The sequence below is a fragment of the Octodon degus genome, unplaced genomic scaffold, assembly GCF_000260255.1.
Source record: "Octodon degus isolate 3935 unplaced genomic scaffold, OctDeg1.0 scaffold00040, whole genome shotgun sequence".
Classification (NCBI taxonomy): domain Eukaryota; kingdom Metazoa; phylum Chordata; class Mammalia; order Rodentia; family Octodontidae; genus Octodon; species Octodon degus.
In genome coordinates, this window is record NW_004524616.1 from 13,697,065 (window position 1) to 13,722,143 (window position 25,079).

General features: G+C 45.2%; 1 protein-coding gene and 1 pseudogene across 4 annotated transcripts in view; both read left to right on the forward strand.

The window, feature by feature from the left end:
• Positions 1-25,079, forward strand: part of Znf608 (zinc finger protein 608) — a 113,265-nt gene that overhangs the window by 75,358 nt on the left and 12,828 nt on the right. The gene's annotated exons all lie outside the window — the stretch shown is intronic.
• Positions 8,387-9,541, forward strand: LOC105742169 (annotated as a pseudogene).

The window sequence follows — 25,079 nt, forward strand, 5'->3', positions numbered from 1 at the left end:
CAAGCGAGCCATGTTAGCCTAAAGTGACAGTGTTTATGAAGCGCCAACATTGGGTTCCTTGATCCCAGTGCCAGGCACACAGATTAGCCCTTTCCCACATTGGCCTGCAGATACAGTTTTTATGTAATGCCTGCAAAAATGCAGATTCCTGGACCCTCATCCACAGGAGAATGCAGCGGGAGCTCCAGGTCTCCACAGAGGTTTGTTCTGTAATGCTCTTAAGTTTAGGGGCATGAGCCAATAAATACTCTGCTCCTACTATATTATGGTTATAAGCAGATTTTCTCATACTTTACCTGGTTTGCCTCTGAGCACATAATCCTGTTTTGCAGGCACATACTATATTTTCAATAATTAGAATGAACAACTTTCATACTTAGAGAAAATATATAAAAGCAGCAAAAGATGTCAGTTTTGCAATTTCAGGGAACAATTATAATGGCTTTGTTCCTGTAGTTAAATGATCATAAACCACAGGCTGTGTAAATCCTTGAAATAAACAGCCCATTTAGTGATAAGCATTTTGTCACAGGAGTATGACAAACTTTTAACTGTATTATAAAGAATAATGATAATTGAAAGCCAGAAGTGGATAAAAATACTCATTGTGTTTGTTCTTCCTCTGCTTGATCCCCTTCTCTGTTGAGTCTGTTTCTAGTTGGGAACCGCTGTCTGAGTTGTGCTACATTCCATTTAATTTTCACTATGTCTTGTGGAGATACCCAAGTGTAGCATCATACTAAGAGGCAAACAACACTTGCAAAGGTAAAGAGCCAAGAGCATCCAACAGAATTTATTGAGTTCTATTATGTGCTGGGCATTGTGTGAGCTACTAGCAAAGCTGTCAAAAGTGCAAAGTGATTTATTATGATTGAAGGATGAGTGTATAGATGGTATAGTTTGCATAGTGAACAACCTGTGTAATCCACCAACTGGTTAATTAATTGCACAGTAATTGAGAGTGGGGATCTGTCTGTGTCTCTGTGTATAGGTATTGTGCTGTCTACTGCTTCTCATCATTTGTAAGAGATTCCCAATGACTTGTAGAGAAACGTTCCCTTGGTGGGAGTTAGAAGATTGTGTTTAATAATGATAAATATTCCTAGCTTTGTGTGAAGCTGTTTGAAAGAATACTCACACTGTGCTCATACTGATGGTGGGACTCGGGTTCTGTTGGAACTTGCATTTATTACAGTCATGATCCCTTCACTGGATATTGGAGGGGCCAGAAAAATATTAAATATAAGTTCTGTTTTTTTCCTGCAGTTCAAGAGTAGTCAATCCATTGTCCTTAGACTTTCTTCCTATTTTGTTTTATTTTACCTTAGAGCCACGCTAATTTAGCAGGACCTTCCTGTCATTGCCACATACTGACTATAAGTCCGTGATGAATGACTTGGATTCCTACTTCTTTCTGATGAAAGAATTTTTAGGAAATATGTTTGTTTTCTTTAGGCTTCTCTGAACAATGTTAAGATCTAAGATTTTTGCCTTTTAGCACTGGAGACCTAACATCAAAAGGCTGTTCCTTCAAAGAACTTCGTGTTGCTATTTAAATGGTAATTACTTTCCTCCTGGTTTAGCTCTGGGCTTGGTGAATTTAATAAGCTCAGTATTTTTATTTTATATTGCTGGTACTAGGAGATGAGTGTCTGAATCAAAACCACCTCAGTTTGGGTTAGGAAAACAGCTGAATACCTAGACTGAAGATCTATTCCGGTATTATTTGGGAACACTTTAAACCATCACTCAGTGAAAAGAAGCGAATATCCTTTTGCTTTTTGTAGTGATCCGTTTTGCATGCATTTTTTTTTTTTCCTTTAGTGTCTGGAGATGGTTTTTCAGTTAATACAGCCCACTGATAGAACTGAGGGAGTAGTTAGATTGGTTAGTTCTCTAACAATTTAAGAAGAAGACAATTTAAGAGGAAGAATTTAAGGCAGTGGTTTTTAATTCTTGCTACACATTTGAATCACATTTTTAAGGTGTGGCTTTGGAAGCAGATCATCTGAATCATGATATTTCATCACCAGGCCATGGAATAGTTACTTAAATTGTTTTTTTCGACCTAAATATAATCTATAGCAGGATTGGGAATGACAGTACTGTCATAGACAGATTCTGTGTTTTATTTGACCAAGAAAGAGTTAAGCCAGGTTTACTTACCTAGGTGCTTATGAATATTTTGTATTTCTCAGTAGAATTTTTAGGGAAAGAAAAGGACTTTTGGTTTTTTAATGATTTTGCTAGTTAAATTCTTGATTCACTGTTTGATCATTTCACTATAATCTATAGAACTGCTCTGTAGAATATGCTTTTCTGTGTACTTCACAATGCAATTAAAAGGTTCAAGGACAGTCTTTTTTAACCACAAAAATGGGCTCACTTTCTGTATAAAACATTTTTGCTTGTGATGTATCTAAATTCTGACCAGTGTGTGGGTGGAGGTACTTAGAAGAGCGGGCTGGAAACGGCATCTGTTGTGCCCAATGTACACTGTGGTAGTTATTAGAAACTTAATGTGGACCTGAGACTTACTTTTGTGGTTTCAAATGACCTTTTGGGTACAGCAAGTTATTTAATAGCCCAGGCAGCAAGGAGAGTCTCGGCACATTACTGACCTAGGAGTAAGGCTGGAGATGTACAACAGAAAAACACTTTCTGGACTTCCCTTTGCATTGTAGATCTGCTTCCTGACCGTTTAGTTAGAGCTTCCTTTGCATATTTTATCATCTATGAGGTTTCTAATCAAGGCCGCCCACCTGATTTTTGCCTGCTGACTTTTTTCTGTCTTTTATTCCCCCAAGCCCTCAGTGCATGTGTATTCATGTTTTTCCTTTCCATTCACGGAGATCTCCAGCTGGGAAAATATAGTGTGTACAATACTCTCTGCCTGCAACTGACATTGCTCATAAATTGCAACAGAAACACTGCTATCAGCAGCTTAATAGCAGGTAGAATACAGCTCTACATATCAAGTCTCAGCAGGATACAGAAACTATGGGTACCAAATTTCCAGAGGAGGGGAGGGGTAGAAAGTTTTCCATCTAAGAATAACTGAAACAACATTGAAAATGGATTCACTGAAAGCAGCTTTTGAAAAGGACTTATAAGGGCTGACTCAGTAAGGTTGCTCAGCTGTCACTTTTTGCTGAATTGTTATTTTTGAAGACCTCACAAGAGGTTTTTGTGGTGGAACAGGATAGAAAAGGCGAGCCTGTTCGCTTCTTCTCTCACCCTCTCTTTCCCTTTCTCCTCTGTCCTTTTAAATGACAAAGAAAGGCCCTTTGATAAACTTAATGAAAAGGGTCCGGGCTACCAGATTTCCAGGGAGGGGATGAGGTGAGGCTGGAGTGGCTGCCCACCCCACTCACCTGTGAGCACGGTCATCGTGGCGCCTGGGACAGCATGGACGCCCGACTCTGTGTTCGCTTTATCTTGGAGTTGCGGGTTCTTTTACCTTACACTCTGGTCTGGCCACGTATTTGCTTTATGATGAAAGTGCACAGAATTCCATTGTATATGAAGATGTAAGTATTCTAGGTTCTTACATAAAGCTACAGATTCTTTACATTAAAAAAAAGAAAAGCTGTTAATATTTAAGGCTGAAAAACACGTTAAAAATAGGAAAGATAGTGCTGTTTTATGAGAATTTCCAATGCTTTAGCACATCATTCTTTTTTCTTTTTTGGCAGAGCTAGGGATTGAACTCAGACCTTGCGCTTGCCAGGGAAGCGCTTATTCTACTGAGCCATCTCCCTGGCCCCACATCATTTTATCTTAATAAGTGAGATTATATTAATATTTTGAGAAGTCCAAGATTCCCCTCTATGAAGGGGCCCATCACTGTCTGTGAGTAGCCGCAGTCCAGTTCTGCCTTTTGCCAAAAGAGATTAGTGTGGATGGTGAAATAATTCTTTCTTTAAACCAAGTAAAGCTGTTGTATTAATAACTCCTGTCAAAGGGCTCAGGCGGATAAAAAGTCCTCAGCCTTGTTCCAGGCCCCTTAGTGACTTTTTTCTAAGGAGTAGCAAAATATATCCTCCCCCGCCTGCAGTCCTGTCCCTAAGAGCAGTGGAAAGTCATTTATCAAAATCACCAGTCCCCATTTCTTTCCTGAAAAAACTCAGCACAGTTTATGTAGCTCTTATTTGGTATGATGTGTACTCCTCAAAAGTCTGTTAGCCCAGTGACTCTGATGAAAATCATCATAGGTCCTTGGGGTAGAGCTAGAATGAGTATTTTTAATAAGCACTCAATAGGATTTTTATCACCTGGTGAGTTTGGAAACATATTAGAGTTGGGCTTGGGTTTGAAACAAACAAACAAATGAAAACTATCCCTTAAGGGGTGTGTGTGTGTGTGTGTGTGTATGTGTGTGTGTGTGTATGTGTGTGTCTATGAAAGGATTCACATCATTTGTAGTCCATCTAGGAATCCTGGATTAGAAACCTACTCTGTATTTAAAAAATGGAAACCTGGCCAGGGATATAGCTCAGCTGACTAAGCACTTTCCTGGCAAGTTCAAGGACCCCAATCCATCCCCAGTGCCACATGCTGTGCCTGCCCTCCCCCTGGGCACACTGAGACAGCTACTGAAACCGAGCATGGTGGTGCCCGCCTGTAATTCCAGTCCTGTGGAGGCTGAGACAGGAGGATCACTACGTGTCTGAGCTGCGTACCAAGACCTTGTACCAAATAAATAAATAGATTTTTAAAAAAATGAGGGCCTGCCAAATATCTCAGTGCATTAAAGTGCCTGCAAGCAGGCACAGGGGCTGGGGGTTCAATCCCCAGGCCTGCCACATCGGCCCTGCCCCCGGGGTGCACTGTGATGGCAATTGAGACTGGGCGTGGTGGTGTATGCCTGTAATCCCAGCTCTTGGGAGGCTGTAAGCAGGAGGATCACTACGAGTCCAATCTAGTAGTGACACCCTGAACACCCTGTAGACCCTTCCCTAAAATATAGAAAAAAAATAATTTAAAAAATGGAAACCTGTTTTTTTTTTCAGGCTTTTGAGACACAGTCTTGCTCTGTAATTCAGGCCATCATCAAACTCACTGTGCAGCCTAGACTGGCCTCAGACTCATAGCAGACACCCTGCCTCAGCCTTCCAAGTGCACCACCACACCTGGTGGGAACCCCAGTTCGTAACTTCTAGGCAAAGCTAGAGCCTCTCAGCCTGTACAGTTCACTTGCAGTGACACTGTCTGCTGCGAGTGCTGTGTGCTTCCCACCTGTCCCTGTCAGGCCCGTGGACCTGTGGGAGAAAGGGAGAAGGGGCCATGCTCGCTGATGGCTGTCCCAGAGCAGCCCTGCTTTTACAGTGGAAAGCACACAGTGAAAGCCTGCAATGCCGTCCCGCCTGTCAGCCTGCAGTGGCTGCTTTCTGAGCCTTTTGGCAGAGCACGTGGATCAGACTTATAATGCAGGTTTAGATGACTTTATTTTGCAGTGGGGTTTCTGAGTGGTGATGTCAGGGAGCCTGTTCTTGCCTGTTGCTCGCCTCTCTTGTCTTGCCAAAGTGCTGTCCCAGAAGGCCTGTGGTCTTAGCCACCAGGGCAGTCCTGTCGCTCTGTACAGCTTTATACAGTTCTGTCGGCTGGTTTCTCAGTACGCTAAGTGTGGAGGACTGAGTGCTTAGTAGTATGGATTTGGCAGTGGTCAGCCTTCTGATTCATTCCTGTCATTCATTTTATGTGCCATAAATTTGAGACTTGGTCTTTAGCTTTCTCACTAGGTAGGCCAAGAAGTTTAGAGTTAATTAAAAGAGCAACACTTGTTTCCCACATTCCCTACTGCAGGACCTTGGTTATTGCCCAGTGCACTTTTTTCCGCAGTCCTCGGGGAAGCCTTGTCTTGACCTCCTGTTCTCCAGAGCAGTTTCTTAGCATGTGGCTGTGTACTTGTTGCACAGGGCAGAATTCTTGGGTGGGTGCTGTCAGGCCAGGGTCGGGCCTTGCTGCTGTTTGGTGGGCTGTAAAGGACCTCGTTGGCATGGAGAAGCACTAAGCCCTGTGACTAGAGCTCCCATCACCCCTGCCCCATACTGCTGTTGGGGCAGAAGAACACTACAGGAGAAGTTAGACCCGATTGTGTTTTAGGCCTTGGTTTTGGCTCCGTTTGCAGTCCTTGGACCCTAGAACCAATCATTTAACCTCCATAGGTTTTTATTAAGTTTCTTACAAGTTTGGCCTATACATGATCTTCAGGATTCTTTTGTGCTTGAAAATTACATGGCTTTTGTGCTTATTTAACTTGTGGGAATTCTAGACATGGTCTGATGAGGCTTTCTGGGTGTCATTCACCTTACTGTGGGTAGATGCAGCACCTTAGCAAAATGGAGCGAGAGGCCAGCCCTTTGAGTGAGGGCCAGGTGTGCTGTGCTCGCTCTTCACACCAGCGTCTTCCCTGTGGGGATCAGGGGCACTGGTCACACACTGAGCATGTCTGTGTCCTGGGCTCCATCTCCCAGTTGCACAGCTGATGACTGACTGACCTTGGGCAAGCAGCTTCCAGCTTGCTTGGTAACTGAGCTGTGAAAGGGAGATGAGCAGCTCATTGGGTGGCTCGGAGGGTTAGGCAAGTTAACATTTTTAAGACTTTAAATTGTGCCCATGGGGGCCGGGGAGATGGCTCAGTGGAATAAGCGCTTCCCTGGCAAGCGCAAGGGTCTGAGTTCAATCCCCGGTTCTGCCAAAAAAATAAATAAATAAATAAATAAATAAATAAATAGCGCCCAGCACCCAGTCAGCACTACTGTGCTTTTGTGAAACGAAAGTGCGTTTCCCAGGTTGTAATATTTGTTCTAGGCAGAGCTGAGGACATGTTCTCAACAATTTGGTATTTCAACCTGGAGCCCCTCATGATTATAGGTCTTACTGCAGTGATAAACTCAGTGAAGCCACGCATGTCCTTCCACAGGGGTGGCCATGAGGGGAGATGGAAGCTGTGGTCCAGGATGAATGCTGTGCTCAGCCTGCAGGGAATGTGCCCCGTTCCCAGGGGGCCAGTTGCAGTGGTTGTCAGGTGCCGCAGACGAATGCAAAGTACAGAAAACAGGGAGGGAACTGTGCTGTATGTGTGGTGATTGCTTTTTAAAAAACAGTTTGTTGTTCCACCCATCCCTCCTGTCCTCAGTTGCCACACTCATACCAATAAATTTATTTCTTTTATGCAATTGGCTGGGGTTGTGAATACAGCCTAACAGATGTTGTCTTGGGGAACTGATCCTGAATAGCTCATGCACCTAGAGGTTAAGGAGTTCATTTTTACTCTGCATTGTATTATTAATTTATATTAAATAAAAGAGGCTGCATATCTTGGTAATCTCCTGCTTGCTCCAGAGGACCTTTCTCTGCATTGAGTCTATGTCACACTGTTGACGTCTTTATGCCGGTGGTTATTTTAGAATGAAAATCTTCATTACAGTGTTTTTAGTATTCTATTTTGTTAAATATATGTCTGTCTACTGGTCATATTTACCATGTTTCTTTTTAAGGATGTATTTTTAACAATGTGTTTCAACATAAAGTTAGACTAATTTCATTAAGTAGGGTTAAGTAATAAAGGCATCCATTTGTTAAAATAAATATACATTTATGCAAACATAGGTGAAGCAAATCCAATTTGTGTTTTGCTCATTTGGATTGTGAAGAAACTAGTCAAAATAGCTTAGCAGTCTTTGGGGCAGAGCCCTCACTCTGTGCATCATGAGGGCAAGGATATTCCTGTTATTTTGATGTCTTTCTCTTTTATTAGGAGCCAGGTGTGTGATTCTTAACAGCTTAACAACATAACGTATGAAAAAATGCTATTTTATTTGTATTATTTCGAGAGCATGTGATATCTAAAAGCATACTGTGAAAAAAATTACCATCCTGCACGTTAGTTGGTACCACAACAGTGCCTGCTAGAGCTGTGGACCACTTATTGAGGACAAGGGATATGTGTGTCCCCTTCTAATCACAGGGCAGGTGTTTCCACCTGTGCCAACGATAGTCACAACAGGAAAGCGTTGCCTGAGTTTTCCACTGTGGAAAACTGTGAATGCATAACCTGTGGGGCGCGTTGCCCAGCGATGAGCCCTGTCATTTTGTGTCTCCTGGAAATCAATTTCTCATGAGCATATATGCAGATTGAAAACCACAGCCCTAAGATTTACATTCAGCAAATAAAATTTACGTTCCCTGAAAGGCAGAGAGGCTGTCATTTCATGCTCTCTAACCTTCATTGTCTGTTTCCCTTTGGTACACACAGCAACTGAGAACGCACAGATGTGTGTGCCATTACGGAGATAGCTTTCTGCTCTGTCAACGTTGTTTTATAAAAGTTCTGTTTTCTTTATTGCCTTTACCTAGTACATCTGTAAAATTTATTTAAGCAATGACAAATCTCTCTTTGGGGCCCAGAGTCTGGGAGCATAACCACTGGCAGGCCATTGGGCAGAGATTTGTTGGCTATGACTGCTCATTAAGTTGCAGGGAGGAGTGGGAGAGGCCAACAGTGTGGATCTGCTGTGGCTGGGCGCGTTATGGTCTGTGTTTAGCGCGTCTGCATCAGGTGAGTGACAAATGTACCTCGTCAATTGCTTCTGCAGTAGTTCAGTAAAAGTGGATGGCTTTTCAAATCCCAGGGGAAGGTTCCTTTTTTTTTTTTCTTTTTTTCTTTTTCTTGTAAAATTACTCATTCCAGGAAAAAAATTCTATTAAAAAGAGAAGAAGAGAGTGCTCGCTCCCTGCTTCATGGCAGCTGGTGACCCTCACCTATGTCGAATATACTGCAGGTGATTTCTGGCCATCTCCTCGCCTACCTGAGCCTTGGCCCTGTGCTCTTCATTGCTGGTTTCGTGACTCATCATCCTCAAGCGGGAGCTGTGCACAGCAGCCCCCAAACAGTGGTGGGCATGAAGTATGGGTTGCCCTCGGGCACTCCCAGCTCATGTGGTTCTTCTCTGTCTATTCCTTCCTCTTCCTGTATCTAAGGATGCACCCAACCAAAAATGCCAGCTTCCTGGACCTGCTGTGGAGGCATGCACTGTCTCTGGGGCTCCTCACTATGGCCTTTCTGGTCTCCTACAGCAGGGTCTACCTGTTGTACCACACCTGGAGCCGGGTGCTGGGAGGAGGCATCACTGGAAGCTTCCTGGCCGTTGCCTGGTTCATCTTCACCCAGGAGGTCCTCACGCCACTGTTCCCAGGATAGCAGCCTGGCCCATCTCCAAGTTCTTCCTGATCTGAGACACGAGCCTCATCCCCAGAGTGCTCTGGTTTGAGTACACAATAACCCTGGCAGAAGCCAGGAACAGACAGCGCAAGCTGGGGACAAAGCTGCAGTGACCTCCACATCTGGGCCATGTGACACCTTGCAAGGTGGACAGCATGACAGACAGAGGGATGTAGCAGAGACCTCAACAGACCCAAGTCACCAAGTGGAGCGTTTTTGTTTCCTTAGTTTTCATTTTAATGGACCAGGTGGACCAAAGGGCTGAGCCAGCCCCTCAGCCAGGACCCTGGGAGGCCCTACTGCCCAGGGCCACATGGCCAGAGACCTTGTTGTGTTGTCGCCAGTCCCTGGCAGGGTGAAGTGTGCCCTGGGTGTGGGAACCAGAGTGTGGGGAGAATGGGGCTTGCACCTCTGAGTTTGGGGCCGGGAGCTCCAGGGGGCATGAGACACACACAGTATTCGTTGTTTTGGAAAAGGCAGAGGGATTTGGAGAAGTGCCTGGGAGAGCCTGTGCCCAGTGGCTGTGTGTGCAGAGGGACCTCCTTGCCGTGGTCCCAGAACCTCAGTGTTTCCCTGACAGAGCGGGGCTAGAGCTAGCATGCAGCAGGCAGCTGCTGTGATTGTGTTCTTACCCTGCCCCACCTCACCTCATAAGGGCTTCCTCTGGGCCCCCATCCTGACAGCTGTCCCTTTCTGACAAAAGAGCCTGTACATGCAGGTGTGCACAGCCAGGCTGCTGATGGCTCTTTCTGTCCTGCCAATAAGTACTCCTCTTCTGATTGAACAAATGCCAGGGGCCAGAGCGGCGAGCCCCACCTTCCTTGTCTGTGTGTAACTTGTCCTTGTCCCTGACTGGGGACCTGTTTGGGACCACCATCGGGCCTGGGACTGTGTGCCCAGGAGGGCACCTGAGGGACCTGTAAGTCGCTGCGGTGCTTGTGGCAGATATACACAGACTCCAGAACTGCGCCTGGCCCTGCGGACCTATGTCTGATGCCCCCTTTTCTTTGTGGAGGTTTCTAACCTTCTGCTGAAGCACAATTTTTGGTGCTTTTTTCCCCTCATTTGTTCAAGGCAGTGTCCAAAGCCATTCTAGATGCCAGGACCAGGGCTGATTTCTAGGGAGGTAGGTCAGTGCCCACGTTTCCCTCCCCTCCTCTTAGGATTTTTATTTTGTACTTTCTTGCCAGTGATAAGCCAAGTGTGAGGTGGTTTGATTTCAGAAAAAAAAAAAAAAAAAGAAATTGTTTACTATTGTTTTAAAATAAAATCTTAAACTCTGATAAAAAAGAAGACATATAAAGCAAATTGTTTACATTGTGTATTGTCAGATTATTTAAAAAGTGGACAGTCACCTGAGTTGGGCTCCTTCATTAGGAAATAGCACAGTCAGCTGAACAAGTCTCAGCTGTGCAGTTATCACTTTTATATTTGCCATCTGTCTGTCTGTCTGTCTGTCTGTCTGTCTGTCTGTCTGTCTGTCTATCTACAGTACAGGGATAGAACCAGGATGTTGCGCTTGCCAGGCATGCACTCATGCAGCCGAGCTCTCTCCAGCCCTCACTTTTATATTTAGGTTTGTGTGTCTAATTAGAGTACAGGAGCTCTTTTACGCTTTCATTCATTTTTATATTTTATTTTTCCTAAAACAAATTACTGAGTGCCTGCTCTTTGCCAGGCATTTAAAAAGCCAGGTGCTTAGTCATCCAGGACAGCTGGTAGGTAAAAGTAAGGCATCCTGAATCTCATGGTGGTGGCTGCAGTAGAAGTGTCCACGGGGCAGCTCGGCAGTCTCAGAGCTTCTGGGAGGGCTTCCCAGAGTTCAGGGAACCAAAAGATTCATCCTGGCGAGGCAAGCCATTGTTGTTTAAACAAAAGAGGAACAGAGAAGGGATGCATGAAATAGTTTACTGTATCCTAAGGACACTTATTTAAAAGCATCTTCTATTGTGAGGTGGTTGAAAGTTGAGTGGACCTAACTATAGAGGCCTAGCCACAGAGACCTAACCATAGAGACCTAGCCCCAGAGACCTAATCAAGACCTGATTTGGGGCAATAATGTGGATAAAGAGAAGAGGATGGAGCCAGGAGTTAAGAGGAAATCAAACAGGTATGACTTCATGACCACTGAAATGGGAGTTCTGTTAAAAAGGGAAGATGATATATAAAGCAAATTGTTTATGTGTGTATTGTTATCAGATTAAGTAGAAGGGGAAGCATTGGGTTGTGACTTGTAACCCCTCTGACCTGTAACTAAAATCGTAACAATTTGGAACCCAAGTACACAGTAAGTTCTAGAATTATCCCTGAGTTTTCTATCACAGATGACTTCTAAGAAGTTAATTATAGAAAAGTTTTGAAGCTCTGAGCTTTTCCCAGACTGTGATTTTCTACAAGAGGTATCACATGAGAGAAGAGTGGCAGTTCACTGAACTGATCCTGTGACCACTGGATCCCAGGAAGTGTTTAGTGCTTGGCACTGGAATGGATGTTCAGAGAGAAGCTTGTGTGACCTGCAGAGTGTGTGCTCAGTTCCAAGCAAAATGCCACTGAGGTGGGGGTAAGGAAGTGAAGTGTTTGCTACAGTACCTGTCTGCCAAGCAGTGCATGATCACCCTAGAGGCCCCTGAGGGCCCCATCTGTGCACATGTAGTTCCTTTATGAACTGTTTTTAATTGATTGATTGATTTTTAAAATTTTAACAGAGCATTTCTTTTTTTTAAGAGAAAAAAATTCAAAACAAGAAAGTAGGGTAACAATGGTTAATACATTGTGTTGTATTATCTTTTACTGTGTGTGTTTTTCTTTTTATAAATACAGGTTTATGTAAACTTTTATGATATATGGAGAAGCACAGTTGACATCTCTGGCTTTCATATCTGGAACAAGTCAGTTAAACATTCTAAAAGTTTATTTTTTCCTCAGTAAAATATTAACAATTAAAGAAGCTGACGTATAGGTGCTGAGGAATACATGAGATGTGTTTAAAGACACAAATTCTTGTGGCCTACACAGAGCGAGGCTCCATCAACACTCCTTATATTCTTTTTCTGTCTTTATAACCTGGAGAGAGAAACACAAACCTTAGATCTACTACCTGATATATAAAACAATGTGCTGTCTTATGAGTTTTCAGTTTACTTCTCTGAAGCTTCAGGAAGGCCATGAATTGAACTCTATCAAGATGTAGTAAATCTGGAGTTTAGTTTTTCCTGAAGCTTCACAGTTTTTTTGGAGCCTGTTCTGTCCTTGTTCTAAGCTGCTTTGTGCCACCATACCAGAAAACTTGAGATTGGGTCATTTATAATGAACAAATTTACTTTTCTTAAAAAAAAATTCTGGACACTGGAGAAGTATTAAGATCAAGACTGGCACCTAGCAAGGGCCCTCTTGCTGCATTCTCAGAGGTGACAAGCAGTAGGACAAGGAGAATGAACTCCTGCCAAGGCCTTTGCAAGTCACCAGTCTGATTCCTAAGGGAGGTCTCCTTGCAGCCCACTCAGCTCCTGAAGCGCCTGTCTCCTATTATATTCACATCAGCACATGCCTGGGTTTTGGCGGGGATACATGCCCACCATAGCACTCCCCTGCAGCTGCCATCTTTACTAACTCAGGCCTTATCATTTATGATTGGCCTCTGAACTGTGGATTCCAGATCTCAGGTCCTTGGGTTCAGCCAATGGTGGTCCAAAGTAGTTGAAAATAAGTCAATCTAAACATGTATAGATGGTTTTTCTTGTTATCGATCCCTAAACACTACAACTATTTATAGGACTTATATTGGATTAGGCATCTTATGAAGAAACACGCCGATGAGTGGCATTTTTAACCCAAGTACTGTACTCCCCAAGTGCCTCCGATTTTGGTGTAGCTGTGCTGGTCCTGGAACCAGCCTCCTGTGGATACTAAGGCCAGATACTGTTTGCCTTTGTGCAGTATCTACTTAAAATTTTGTTTTAATTTCCTCTGAATTGTTTCGGGCATTTCTGAGCTTCAAGAAAACAAGGTTTCTCAAGTCTTTTGTACAGAAACAGACTACACACTTAGTTTTATTTTGAAAACATAATGAAATATTTTTTGGCCTTGGTAGCCCATTGTATTGGTACGTTTGAATCTTGTATAATTATAATTCTTGGTAGTTTAAAAATCAAAACTTTTAAAAGCAAATTTAAGCTACAAGACTTATGATTTAAATAAAGATGAATCCCATAGTTTAGTTTTTCTTGATCACATTCTCTCAGCTATTCCAGTAGTGTCCAGCTCGGTGGCACCAGACAATGCGGTGTGCTACCCCAAGTGACTTTATTGGTGTGGCGGCACACTACCTTTCCAGGAAGCTCAGCAAATTTAGCATCACCATCACATATTTTCAAGTCAGTATGTTATCAAGCACATAAAAGGAGCAGAATCCAAACTGGTGCTTGCTTGGAAAAATGCACACATACACACTGATTCATATACTGGGATGGACTACACGGAATACATAATCCTGGGCTAAATGCTGGAAGCTGAATATTTTTCAAACGCTAAAGTTAGGGGCTGGGGAGATGGCTCAGTGGAATAAGCGCTTCTCTGGCAAGCGCAAGGGCCTGAGTTCAATCCCTGGTTCTGCAAAAAAAAAAAAAAAAGCTAAAGTTAAAAGCCAAGCCTAGTAGCACATGCCTGTTTAGCAACTTAGCGAGGCCCTGTCTCAAAATTTAAAAATAAGTTTAAAAGGGCTGGGGATTTAGCTCACCGTGAAGACCCTGGGTTCAGTCCCAGTACCACCAAAACAAAAAGGAGACTGAGAATGAAGCGTGTTACTCAGGGGCAGACAGAGCACTTGGCTAGCACAGGCGAGAAGAGTCTGGGTTTCACCCCAGTGCCAAGAATACATACGTATTAATATTTAAAAAGCTAAGTTAATAAAACAAACAGAGCAAGCTTGACTTTCAAGATGGCAACACCTTTAACTGCAAAGGTGATTTGGAGCTGCAGTGGGGAGCCGGCATTGTGGGGCGTGGGCCTCGGCTGGGCCACTCACGATGCCTCCTGTCTCCCCTGAGAGGCCTGCTTGAGCATGAAAAGATAATGGCTTGCCAATTTTTTCTCTCAAAGAAAGCTAAAGAGCATTTGGACCAGTAACTCTGCAGTCTCCATGGAGCGCTGAAGTCTTCAAAGGGAGCTTGAGCAGCACCTTGTACCCTTCACTCTGGGGCATCCAGTCCTCTGCCGACTGCTCGCAGATACAGCTAACCAGTTTCAACCGGAAAAGATCTTTCGTTATTTTAAGCAAAGGACATCAGAAAAAAATAATAGGTTCACACCTCCTTCCTCTCTGAGGCATTTTCCTGTCCCATGTACGAATTCCCAGCAGCTATTTGCCATGACAAAAACTGTATTGCTCCATGTGTGAAATCCCAAGTGTTAGTGCTGTCCGTTCAAATGCTCTGTGTTTGTGGTCATCGCAAATTTAATGATTCAGGGACTGTGGCAGATACACAGAAGGTTTTTGTCGTGTGTGTGTGTGTGTGTGTGTGTGTAGACTTGTGAACACACGAGGGCAAGCTGGAAAGATGTTGAAATGTTTAGTCAGGTCTTCTTTCAGTGAAAAGAGGTGTATAAAGCACACCCTGATGATGAGCAGCAATTAACAGCACATTTACTTTCTGGAAAAGACTTGAAGCCAGCTGCCCTGCAGGTCAGAGTCAATAAAGACTGAGTTACTAACAATAGCCTTTCTCTCCCTCTGGAGCTTTGGACTTAACCCTAACTTCATCAGACGGGGAAGAGGAGGATAATGCGAACAATAGGCATTTTGGAAGTTGACTTGGGCCTCCTGCACAGAGCCGTAAAAGCTGTCAGAGGGCGTGATGGATTGGCCTGCACGCCTCAGCCCCCGGTGGACGGCACTAATGTTTCTGCCTCTTGTAAGAGAACTGCTGTGCCACCTGGGGTCAGAACTTATCAGCCTGTGGGGCTAATGTTTCAGAGGAGACCAAAGTGCAGTCAATAATTTATATGGAAATTTGTGCTTAGATTTGCAAGGAAAGCAGGTTCTGACTTGTCCAGAAAGAAGCTGGGGCCAACTTTAGATCTCACTGCTAACATCATTGCTGTGTGTGCTAGTAAGAATTAGTCATTATGGAATATTTATTTAGCAGTTAACATGTGAAGCCATATCTTAGGTGAGATGACTAAAGGAAACACCGGCAGTTTTGAACTTACTAGGAAAACAAAACCACCTCTGGATTGTAATCAGCAGTTCAGGGGAAATCTGAGTGACTTCGGAAACAATTACTAAGTGTCCGTGGGGAGCTTCGGTGTACAGGGTCTGAAATTGAGGTTCATGATACTGACGCATGGAGAGAAATGTTAGATAATATCCAGGACCAGACAAGATACAAAGGTCAGAGAGGAATTAGATTTCAGCTGGATGCCTTGAATACTTCATCCAGTTTGCAGAGAAACAACCAAAAGTTGGCCTAGAGGGCTGTAAGTGCCCACATGTGTGTCTGCACAAACACCCTTCTTCATGTAGGGGTGTGGAGAACAGACAGCGCAGCGGTGACGCCGAGCAGGCCTGGGCAGTCAGTGGCCAGCGGACTTTTGTTCTGCTCTAGCAGGATGCCGACTTTGCTCCTGTAAGTGCTAACAAAGGCCCTTTCCCTTCCCTGTGCTCTAGGAGGGCTCTGTTAGTCACACTTCATTAGGCTTGTTTACAGAAAAGAGCTGGTCTCTAAGCACGTTATTGAAATACTTGTAACTCCATGGGGCTTTTTTCTGCTCTGTAAGATAAGAACTTCGGAATGTGGAAGGGGGAGGGTGGGAAGCTGCCCCTTCCCATCTGCAGGAGGGGAAAAGCTGCACTGAGCGCCGTGCCATCCTGAGCATTGCCGCAGTTGCCTTTCTGCTGTCTGTGCACCCAGCAGCTTTCCTCTTACCTTTAGGGCCTAGACCTACCTCAGGCATTCAGTTGCTGTTCCTGGACCATGCGGTGAGGTCCTTACCATGCAGTGGCTCAGAGAGCTCACCTCACTGTTGAGTGGTTAAAGGAAGAACAGTGCCTTTTAATACTGTATGTATTTGTTAGGAAAGATAGCTTCATACTGGAGAAATTAGTGGCGGGTGCAGAGATCACACAGGGTGCTGTTAAGATTGGAATTTGCAACCCGTAAAATCTTAAAAGGTGTGCACCCTGGTATGCAGATTTATAGGTTAATGGGTGCAGGTCTCTGCTTCATTTTTTTTTTTTTTCCAGAACTGGGGATTGAACGCAGACCCTTGCACTTGCCAGGGAAGTGCTTATTCTACTGAACCATCTCCCCAGCCCTAGGCCTCTGAAGGCGTTCACCTGGAGGGCACGCAAGGGGCTTGCTGCCAGCTGGTGTCCTTGTTGTCCGTTCCTGGCGCTCTGTTTCCCTCCATTCTGTGGCCTGTAGCCTGGGTTATAGGAACGTGTACAAGGGGAGGGCACCGCGCCGTGAGATCTGTGCCTGCCTGCGGGCCCAGCTACTGGGGAGGCTGGCACAGTGGACTTGCAAGGCTGAGTTCTGCCTGGGCAAGTTGGAGAGACCTGCCTCAAAATAGAAATAAGGAGACTTGGGGATGTAACTAAAGTTCAAGTCCCAGTATGAGGAAAAACAGAAAACAAAAACAGAGCCCAGCACATTTGCTAAGCAGTGTAGTGCTGGTCATTGCTGGGCCAGTGCTAAGGCCTCAGAAATCATACCACGTTTCAGCCTCACACTGACCCTAGTTCTATCAGTGAGGAACCAGAGGGGTGGAAAGGTTTAAATCAGCTCTGCAAGAGGCCAGGAGGTGCTCTCCGCAGCCATGTTCGCAGGAATTCAGGCTGCTCCATTTGCTCACTGCCCTTACTCCTCCTTCCTTGCTGCTCTTCCAGTCCGACTGCAGACTGAACTTGATTTGGGTGACTGCATTCACTTTTCCTCTTTTGCTGTGAAATGAGCCATATTGCACACCAGTCCCTGCTCCCTGTAGGGTAAGGCCCCTCCCTCTAGGTGACAACAGGGACAGGCTTGGAAGCATGGACTTCATTCACCTTGTGCCCTGACCTTCATTGCAAAGTCTCCCTGACACCCCTGTCCCTTTCCGCGTGGGCCAGCCTAGTGGCTTCTCATGATGCACAAATGTACCTCTTTGTGTGCCATCTGCCTGCAGACCCCTCCTGCTCACTTCCACATGCACACGCACGCGCACAGGCAAGCGCACAGAGTGAGGAGAAACAGTTCCATTTCAGCTGCTGCTGTAAATTGCTATTTTAAATTTCACTGAGTGGAATAATAGCAGAGTGATCATCTGCAGTGCGTGTTGTTGGCCTTTGTGAAGAACGCGCCTTCAGAGGCTTCGTGATTTACAGAGGACACAGCTGGTGGCCGGCAGAGCTGCAGGAATGTGTGCTCTCTGGGGCCCGGTGAGCTAGAGATGAAAAGGGCCCAGAGCTGGCACAAAAGCAAATAAGCACACTGACTTTAAATAAAGCATCATAATTTATAGGAAGCCCGGCTCTTCAGTCCCAGTGAGATGCATGGATCAGTAGCCGCCTTTTGATGTGGAGCAGAATTGTCAGTTGGTTCCCACTGTCTCCTGATCGCTCAAGGACTGAGGACGGTAAAGAATTACTTTAGAGCACAGCATTGTAATTTACAGTTGTGTTACACATATTTTGACAGCGATTCAAAAGCCCTTAAACTTGAAACTCTGTTAATCACCCATGACCCAGACTGTACAGATGGAGGTGAGAGGGTGGGCTTGAGAAAGACCAGGTGACCAGAAAAGTGGGGAGGACCAACAGCTGCACCTTCCTTTTCCTTGCCTCCCTGCCCCCAAAGGAATGATGTTCATTCTTACATCTTATTTCCTTTGCACCTCTCACTTTCACTCTTCTCAGCAATCACACACACACACACACACACACACACACACACACACACAGAGCTTTTCCCTCTCCTCCCTGCTGCTGGCTGGGAGCGTGGCCTGATCCATAAATTAAGGAATGGCGGAAAGCTGTTCCATGACTTCACCTTCACAGCGCCTCACACCCTTTCCCCCCTTTATCCCTGCAGGGGCCCTTTTTTCTTACTGCATTGGCACAGCAAGGAAGACTTTTGCCTTGAAGATAGTTTATTTTTGTCTGTTTCTGCTGTTCTCTTTATGTGTGTTCTTAGCCCAAGTCCCAGCATCTTGGAGGGCTTGGCTGTGGGGCTAGAAGCCAGATAGCTCCTGGAATTAATAGGAAGTGTGGGAGGTGATGGGAGCAGTGGCGTGAAGGGCTGCATTCTCTAGGTTGCTTCTCCTGGGAGACCTGGGAATGTCTCACAGCAGGGAAGGCTTTCCTTCTGGCCATGTGCTGTGTGCCCAGGGTCACCTAGACTTAGCTGTGCCCTAAAATAACACTCTTAAGAAAGGAATGACTGTCGCAAGGAAATACAGGAAGAACTGAATCATTATTATGACCCATAGGAAGCCTACTTTAAAAAATGCAGAGAACATCTTTCCCAAATTTTAATTGCCTTTATTTCTGTAAAAGTATCTCTCAATGAGCTAAGAAGAAAAGCTTGTGGGACAGGGTTGAGGGAGGAGGTCAGTTTCCTTCAGCATTCAGTGTTGAACTCATGTCTTCTTGTGAAGAATGAGCGGAGGAGGGAATGAGAAATCACCTGCTCCTCTAAATGAGGAAATTGGCTCCCTCAGAAAAGAAAGGGTGTGAGCAAGCTGCCAGGTTACGGATCTCGGCTCAGCCCATCAGACGTCAGGGAAACCGGTGGGTGCTAGCGAATACAAGCTCGGACCCTGGCATCGGAAAGCGGGGCAGGGGCAGGGATGTTGCTTACCCACATGCTGCCACGCCTCAGAGGAGGTGGGCACTTCCTGGAGGGTTTACTCAAAGGCAAGAGGCGAGACCTCTCTGCAGATGCATGCAGATGTGTATGTATCACATGTACCCATGCTCAGCTTGTGTATTAAAATTGCTGTATACGTCTGCCTCAGAAGATTCTGCACATACATTCACATGTGTATGTGTCTGTGTGTCTCTGTGTTTTCCCAACCCTCTGCCTTGTCCCTTTCTGCCCGTTTCATGAGCTGTGTGTAATGGACCACTGCCTAGAACCCATCCCCTTGGGGTACAGGAGGTGGCTTTTGGTGCTGCCTAGGTATTTCTAGCTTGCTTCCCATTGAAGCAAACTCCAGGGGGCTGGTTCTCCTCCCCTCACCTGATACTATAACCTCAGACTTGTTTTCCCCTCCTGTCTCCAAGGAGGAACTCTGAGCACCTCAACAGACTGTGAGAGGAACTGCCAGGTTGGCAGGAGTACCTACCCTGGTGTGCATGGTGTGAGCATGTGTGTGCTCATGAGTGGGCTCAGACCATCGAGGGCAGTGCTGCGGGATGGAGGTGGCTGCCTCACTGTAGAGTGAGTGGCTTTGTTACTGATCACATTTAAATTTCTGCCTAAAGATCGCTGTGTGATTTATTTCATGTTTTTATGTCACCTGTAATGTCTATAATGACATCTAGGATATTTTATAACTACAGATGCTAGGACATCGATCTGATTAGAAGTAAAACATCTTTCTTAAGTAAACATTAATTCCTCTGTAGTGATGGTTCTTATATTTTTGGGAGTTTTTTCTTGGCTATCAGAATTTCCATTAATGTTTAGACAAAAGTGATACTTGGTCACTGAAAATTGTCACCATTTTCGTATGTGGGACAAGCACCCATACAAATGTGCCAGACACATTTTAGTGTCCTGGTGGTGCCTGGCAAAAGCCTTGCTTCTGTCCTTCTTAATACCCACTCAACTTCTTAGCAGGCCATTGTATTTCGTAGAAATGGGAAAGGATAATGTTACTAGGGAGCAAGAGAAAGAAAAGCAGCAAGAGCTTCTTTTAGCTGCCCAGTCAACTGGATATTGACCACCTGTCTTCATGGGAAAGAAATAGATGGCAGTGAATAAGCGAGAGTCTAGTTTTCCAAGAAGCTCAATGATTTTCCCAAATCAATACAGCTCATCAGACCTCAGAACAAAGGCTGTGGGCAAGGTGACAGTGATGGAAGTGGCTCTGTGTTCTTTTGTGTATTAAACCATAAGCCCCAAGGGGAGACAAGATTTCTTTAGCTGTGTCTGGAGGGGGGCTTATTCAGCGTATTTGGGGGGCTCTTTTTGGATTTTTAGAAAAAGCTCTCCATAGATTATATTGATGTTCAAATGTATTTCTAAAAGAGATAAACTCAGTCAAGAAAGGAAATAGCAGCTTTTAAAATGTAGACTGCAGTAGCATTTTGCCCGTTTTTGGTATTGGTTAGAGGTTTTTTTTTTTTTTTTTTTTTTTTTTTTTTTTTTCTCGAAATGCCTTTTTCTTATTTATGCATGGTGTTTGGATCAATCTAAAAGAATGTTCATTCAGACTAACCTCTTACAGAGAATCACAGCTGTCCTCCCAGAAATGAACCCGTTCCCAGTGTCCTTAAAAGCACAGCAAACCTTAACGAGAATGCCAGGCTGCTGTTGGAGAGGTTATGATTAACATAGATAGTGTGACGCCAACATTTTCCTGCCCTCGACAGAGAAGAGCCAACCAAACCCCCAACATGTGGCCCTAGTCCTTTAATCTTTAAGCTCACTGTGCTTTCATAAAGTACTACATTAACACTAGGACCATGTGTGTCTGGAGTTTATGGCTGGGGTGGCAGCATACTGGGCATGAAGTGTTTCATTACACTTCCTTTTGTTGGTACTGCCCTATCTCCCAAGCTCTGCTGCCATACACTATTTGTTCAGATAAAGCCCAATGTTCAGGGTGACTAATCGCAGCACTGTGTTCCAGATGGTTTGATTACAGGATGTGGTTAAAGTGACTCTTAAAACATTCAGCCCAGCAGTAGGGCTCTTTAAAAAAAATACTGCATTTTATGGTCATGTGACAACACTTACGTGTCTCACGCTAGTGTTCCATATATACTTGGTGTAGGTAATAGGACGGTACCTCTGCTTTTTGGTGGCAGGTATTTTATGGGCAGCCTTAGTTGTAAATTTAAAATTGTCCAGATAATTATAAACTCAGCTTTGTCCTTTGAAAAAGGATCTGCATGAAGGCTGAAGCTATAAAACATTTGAATAGAGGTATTTTATCATACTCAGCTTTAAGACAAGCACCCGTATTGAATACAACACAGCAAAAACAGCAAAATATTAGCAGAGGGAGTTTCGAACAAAGGAATGGTGATAAATCATACCTTGTGCAGTAGTTACGTTGTATAAAATGTAAGGTGAGACAAGACCTGAGGGGTAGGAACTTGATCTAGTACTTAGGAAATCAGCATGCGGGGCATTCCTGTTATCACTTAACATTTCACTAGGAAGAATGTATGAAAGGAAAGAAATGTGCAGAGTTTGAAGAGAAGGATTGCGGCCTAAGTGGGTACAAGTTGCTGTTACGAGAAGGAGGTTTCTGTTTTCTGCCTGACTGCACACCAAGCCCGTCCAGATGTGGTAGTCGGAGTGAGAGTTCAAAAAACCTTTTGCCTCATTCCAGATTCCGCATTTGCAAGGCTTGGCAACAACTTCTGTCCCAGGGATGAACCACTTTAAAGACTCCGAGACAGTCTTTAAACTGTAATATAAACAGAGTTATGCTGATCCACTGGGAAATCAGGCATTTGCCCAGTTCTTGAGGAAACAGCTTCACAAATACCAGAAATAATAATTCATAAGCCACATTTATAACATCTTTGGAGTAAAATCTCCCCACAGAGAATGTCTATCATCTATAAGCTAGTGAGAGCTTATACTTATTGAAAAAATATGATAATAGTGCATGGAAGTCACTGAGGAGGATTCAGTTTAGATTCTGGTTATTTCCTCCATGTTCACTGAATGCTCACTGTGAGCTGAGCGCTGCACTCTTAGGGGCCACAGACACCACCCATATTTAAAGATTGTCCCTTCGTTGGAAGAGGTAGGCTCACTGTTCACAGATATGGAGTGAAAGGTTAAAGGACCAGCTCTTAGTGGAGGAGAAACAGTCTCAAGAACATCCAAACATGATGAGCGTTCTTGTTGTCCACTTGACAAGCAGAGCTGGATAGGTTAAGGAACCTCCCCACTTCAGTTTGTGTCCTGTAAGGTCAGTGTGGTCATTTCCATTGCAGTGAGCCAGAAGGGGGAAGAGACTAGAACATGCAGCGAAGGTTCTTATAGGCTGGGCCACGTGCCTTCACTATTTCCTCTGTTAGAATACAGAGGCCGCAGGCCAGAAGGCTAAGAAAGCCCAGCTTCAGACTCATGAAGAGGAGGGAAACGTGTTCAAGTGAACGTCCTTTGGTGGGAGGATTGATTATGTGGAGTCCAGTTGGGGCCCAGAAGAGAAGAGCCATTAGGGGGTGCTGCACATGACTGGCGTGTGGCCAGGGAGAGAGGGCACTTGGAGGAAATGTGGAAATTGGCCTCTGGTCCTAACTTATTAGGAACTCTAGCTTTCCTTGTGGATTTGGACTAACAAGTCTTATTTAAGGTTTCATGTCCAGGAGTTAAAATGCTTATGTGAAGAACAACTGAAGACATTTGTCTAGGATGGAGGGTAGAAGGAGAGAGTGACCTGGAAGGAAGGAAAGAAGGAAGGAAGGCAGGCAGGCAGGCAGGCAGGCAGGCAGGGAGGAAGGAAGGAATTAAGGGGAGGTAGGGAGGGAGTGCAGACGTGGTTTTTCCTTACCTAGGTAAGTGCAGGAGGACAGGCAGGCTGTTTCTGTGGGCCATCAGAAGGTCCATGCAGGATGAAGACTTTCAAAGGTAGATTTTAGTTTAACACAAAGAATAACTTTTTATAAGGGGACTGGTTAAGAACTAGGCGGTTTTGGGTGGGTGCCAGTAAAATCCTTTATCAATAATATGGCCAGAAGGAAAAGGGAGGACAAAAATAAAAAGCATTGGTGACTTTGCACCAGCAGCTTCCTCGGCTCTTGCGTCCTTGAAGCTTTGCTGGTCATCATTCCATGCACCTCTTAGTCACCTGAAGACCTTCAGTCTTCTCTGGGTCCTGACTTTCTGGAACTTTCTTACTAATTCATATACGCAGTTTCAGCCCTTTGGTTGCCTCTGCTTCTGGTGCCCATCGTGGCTCCATTCTGATGGGGCCAGGGCTAGGACTACTGTAAAGGCAGGCGGTCACAGAACTCTTACTCCCACTTCTGGATGCTACATGTGCCTGTTGGTTGTGTGTTGGTTCTGTGATTGCAGACTCTTGAAATACAGAGTGTGGTCAGAGCCCTAGCCAAAACCTGCTTGGTTCAGAGCACCAAACAGCAATCTACTGCACAGGCCACAGACACAGCAAACACTCAGTGGGCCTGTCGCCCTGGGAGGCGGTGCTGGAATCCTTCTGAGGTCTCGGGGCTTCTTGGCCCGTGGAGATGAGGGCCTTATATTATATAATAAACACCTTGTTCATAGCAAATGTCCTGTAGGCCATATGCTTTGGGGACAGCAGCTTACACCCGTATCTGAGACAAACTGCCACCGACACAAAACGAATGCAGTGTGTGCCCTCAGATTACCCACTTATGTCTATGCTGTACTTTTCCTTTACTAGTAATAAATGGGATAGGTTTTAGCTCTTCCAGAAAGAGCATGCCCAGTCTGTGGTGCAAAAGGGAGGATAATCAATTTAGGCAGATTATTTTTGAATACAAAAAGGACATCAGAGCCCTCCCTGCACCTCACTAGGCTAGATGTTTGGGAGAGTGGATGTGCTTTGAAAGAAAATATTGAAGCCTTTGGGAATAAGTACCCATGTATTTCCCATTTATGTAAGAACTATAACTCTCTGCCCAGAATTATACAACTCAAGCTAGTACTTTTAGAGAAATGACTTTCATGTTGAGCATTTATGCCTGTAAGTCAGGATAGTGTGCCGCATATGGCCACAGATTACAAAATGTTCACCACTTGGTTTCCGCGGAGCGATTTGCAGTGTTCCCGATGAGCGGGGCAGCACTTTGCACTCAGCCCCTCCCGGCGGGGTCTGTGGGGCGCGGCAGAGTGTGTGCAAGCCCTGGTGCGGTGAGTGCTCGCGGCCGTGTGCACGCCTCGGAAGGACAGCGAGCCAGGCACGAGCCCGCGAGGGGAGCATTTCCAACACCGAGTACTCTGGAGGAAGTAGAGGTGACGGCTTAGGCCCTGGGAGGTCGCAGTGGGACCCTTCCGCACAGCATCGCACACAGCTGTGCCCACACCCTGCGCTTAGATCAGGAGCCTGCACGTGCGTTCAGAAAGCTGCGAGGGCCCGGGCCATCCCGGCCCCAGGATGCGCGGGGCGGGGTGGGGGTGGGGCTGGAAGCGGGCGGGCGAGGCCGAGAGGACCCAGCTCCCGCCTGCGCCGCCGCGGCCCTCCGCGCTCCCGCCTTCCCCGCCGCGCTCCGCGCTCCCGCCGGCCGCCCTCCGCCAGCCAATCACACGCAAGCGTTAGCAGCTGGCGCTGGCCAATCCGTGGCCAGCCTTTGCTGGAAACGCGAAACCCTTAGGGGAAAGCAATAACAAAAGCCTTTCACTGCAGACAAATGTTAAGTGTCTGTGCAGACTTTTCCTGTTTTTAATTTTATTACTGCAAGAATGGAAGGTTTGTTGTTTCTTTCATGTTTCCTTTCAAGCAATTTTAATTATACATTTGTGCTACATCAGGGGCTCTGGAACGCAGTGATTCAGCCCATTGCATTTAAAGCTGAAATGCAGTAACCTTCTGGCAATACAGATATATTCCTGCACTGTAAATATAGCTGACATGCTCAAGAATTTTAAGCAGCTGCAAAGGTCTTTGACACCACACACGGTGCCCCAGAGAGCAGATGATG